Here is a 3,767-nt window from a genome sequence, read left to right as displayed (position 1 = left end):
AAAAATCTCTATCCCTTCCACACACTACTCCTTTCCCCTGCCGAGTGAGTCACGCCTACCCCGAAAGGGAAATGGCTTAATGGTGTAATAATAATAATATTATATTTTAATTTTTTAAATATCTAAATGCCTAGAGCTTCAAAAAATTTCAACTTTTCAGGCTAAATTGGGCTTTACACCAATATTAAAAATTGGCCGTGGGCTGTCGCTTTTGCAAATTAATTTAAGGATTAAGTAATTTTTAACATAACTGTACACCTGGAACATCCTTGAGATTGTACACTAGGATGGTCCAAAAATGTATGGCAAATTTTTTTCAAGCTAGAGGCCAACGATCTCCCCCATTTAATTCTAAATTAAAAAAAAACCTTATTTTTAAATTATTTAAATTTTGATTCCAACACTTTTTTGAGTTTTTAGAATAATTTTTTCGGTTATTAGAAAATGAGCTAGAAAAATATAGAGGCTTGCTCATAATTATACGAAAGCGAATTTCATGTATCAGACAAACGGGTTTGATCCTTAAATACACACACCCACGAGTCCCTGAAAAGTACCCTTAAAAATAAAAATGTCAATTCTTCATGAAATCGACCTAGTTGAATATTAATCAACATTATTTAATAATTTTCAATTATTTAAGAAAATGGAATTTGTTTAAATAATTTTTTTTCTTATTAAAACTGATTAATATTTCTTTAGCGAAATACTTATCAACATTTGTTTCTTTAAAAAAAATTATTACTGTTGCTCCAGTGAAATATTTTACAACATTGGTTAATTAATTTTCAATTATGTAAACAAATTGCATTCGCTAAAAAATGTATTTAAATTTATTTAAATTAGTCAGGAAAGTTTTCAAACTTTGAGGAAAAACTATTGTTTATGCAAATTGATGGTTGTTCAAAAAACAATAATGTATCATTTATACAGTCGGAAAATATTTTAAATTAAATTTGTGTTATTAACGATAATAAACTGTCAGTTAGACGAATGTTTAAAAAAAATTTTATGTCTTGACCTTAATATTTGCGAATTAGCTTATTGGCTCTAGGAGAGAAACTTTCTGGGTAAAAAGACCATGATTTTTGTTTGTTTCTTTTTTAACCGCCATTTTTTTACTTTTGCACTATATTCATAAAATGTATAGAAGAAATAGTCATTGTCATACTTAACCTACAATTTTTTAATTTTTCTGTTTAAGGCCATGTGATGAGTGAGTCACGTGACCAGATTCCTACTTTACCGACACTTTTTTATTCTCCAAATTATTTTCACACGAAGGGCCACATCTAGTTGAAGATTTGGGATAATAAATAAGAAGCACTAAGAAAGATGTGTCTGGTCCTAAATTTTTATAATGATGAAAAAAGTTTTCTTTGCAAATTATTTTTTTTTGGCTTTTTTAAAAATGTTTAAAATTCAGGAACAGACCCTAATTTCTTAGTGCTTCTTATTTATTATCCCAAATTTTCAACTCGATGTGGCCCTTCGTGTTAAAATAATTTGTGCAATAAAAAAAGTGTCTGTAAGACAGGAATCTGGTCACGTGACCCACTCCTCACATGGCCTTAAGATCGCCAAGTCTTGAGATTTTCGCAATCAGCCAGACCTACCTACTTTTTGAGGCGTTGCGTTTGACTAACGTTTTTGTGTATAAAATTATATAGAATGAATACAATTCTTTAAAATGTATTTGAATATTGTATTTATTAAGCCTAAAAAATCCTGCATCAATATATTTCCCAATAATCTCATAACAAATTCACAAAAATAGCGTTTTTTTGGGGGGTAGTTACTAAAATAAACCCTTGACTAAAAAAATAATCACCGACTAAAGTAATGATAACATTTGTTGCAGGAAATTTTTTATAGGGATAAAGATTTATTCAGATACCTTCGCTTTTTTCAAAACATATATGTTCTCATGGAAAAACAAAAGAAAGTTTAACCGATATTTGGTTTAAGTTTATCCTGTGAAGTTAATTTTGGTTGCAGCGAATTTTTCATCGGAAATCGATGTAAAGTTTATCTTCTGTTTTTTTTGTGATATGTGTTTGAAGAAAATAGTTAAATTTTCAATTAAAAAGAATGAATTCTTAACACAATATGTGATAACTGTTATTTCCACTAAAAAATATTTTAATTTTCAGTAAAAAAGATTCTTGTTAAAAGAAAATGGATTTGGATCAGTGAAATATCTTTATTAACTCTTACTAAAAGAAAAGTTTCTCTTTATTTAAACAAATAATTCTTGGCTCTGAAGAAAGTTTTTCTTTCACTAAAAACTCTCTCAATTCTGAAGTTATTTTGGATTAAATACAAAAATTCTTCCCAGGATACGGTTCTTTTAATTGCAACCAAATATTTTTCTGAGTGATATCATGATTATAAGCAGGTGCAATTAAAGCGTGATAGAGAAAAGTTTCATTTTTTCCTCTTCTGATAATTGATATAATAACTTCCAAAATTCTTTCTCTTCTTTCATGTGAAATGCCGGCAGTAGGACAGAAAAATAAAGAAGCTCACAGCAGAACGTTGAACAGCACAGGTCTTTAGCGATGAGGACAGAAATAGACTGGAAAATGATTACAGAAACAAAAAGAGGAATGTTAAACGACTAGACAAAGGAAGTAAATATAAAATGAAAACAGAACAAGAGAATAAAATTCAAATCGACTTTGAAAAAAGCAAACAACTATTTCAAACGTCGATTCAGGGAAATAAAAGTACAGAGTTTTTCAGCATGAGAAATAGCAAGTGAGAAATGCTTACGGACGGGATACTAGACGCTTTAAGAGACTCTTTTCAAGAAGATGAAGCTATAGGACACCACAGCTGCGATTTGGAAGCCAATGGTGTAGACAATATCAACTCTTCATCTGTGAAGGTGGGTATTTCATGATAGGATCAAAACGATTTTAGTTAATAATTTTCCAAAAAGGGAAATGTGGCCACTGCTTCCGTCACCTAAAGAAAGTTATGTAACCAACTCCCAAGTTTGGCGGTACCTATCAGTCCCAGTCCATTCTGTACAGTTGCGGTGATCAGATCAAATCTGGAGTAGACACCGAAAGACTCACCTTTAGAAAAGGCGTATACCAAACTTGCAGTAGCTGGACATTTTTTTTCATTTTAACTTGCTTTTTTTTGTTTTGTAATAGTGTGTAAAAATCAATGCCTAACACATTTTTATTGTCTTTTTACCTTGCAAAACTTAAGCATTTAATTTATAATAAATAAATCGGAATGTTTTTCTTATTTAAAACTATATGATTAGCCTTCAATTTGCTGTTTTTTAAGTTACTTTGTCTTAATTTTTCTTAAATTAACAGTTTTTTTAGTGAAACACTGCATTCCTACCGAGCTTCTTTATTTGTTTAACGAAAAATATATGAAAAAATTTATTTTGTACCATTTTATGACTGATATGTTAAGATGAAGGTTTCCAATATTAGCATGATTTTTTTTTTAATTTTATGACTAAGTCAACAGGGTGAAAAAACGGCTAGACTTCAAATATTCAAACTTACAGACGAAATGTGCCGAAAAAATGTTTCCAGACGAAGGGTTGACGCTGAAAGGTTTCAATACGGAGGGAAGCACTTTCTTCACAGGTTATGCGAATTAATAAATTCATCTATTGAAATGGGAGAAGTCCCAGAGAGCTGTAAAAAGGTGCGTAAAACTGGAAGTACCGCTTTGTCTAAACAGCATAAGACCCATACCATAATTAAGGGCTCATTTAAAGCCCATTTAATAACCAA

This window comes from Belonocnema kinseyi, chromosome 6, assembly GCF_010883055.1.
Source record: "Belonocnema kinseyi isolate 2016_QV_RU_SX_M_011 chromosome 6, B_treatae_v1, whole genome shotgun sequence".
Classification (NCBI taxonomy): Eukaryota; Metazoa; Arthropoda; class Insecta; order Hymenoptera; family Cynipidae; genus Belonocnema; species Belonocnema kinseyi.
Note: the sequence above shows the minus strand (reverse complement) of the source record.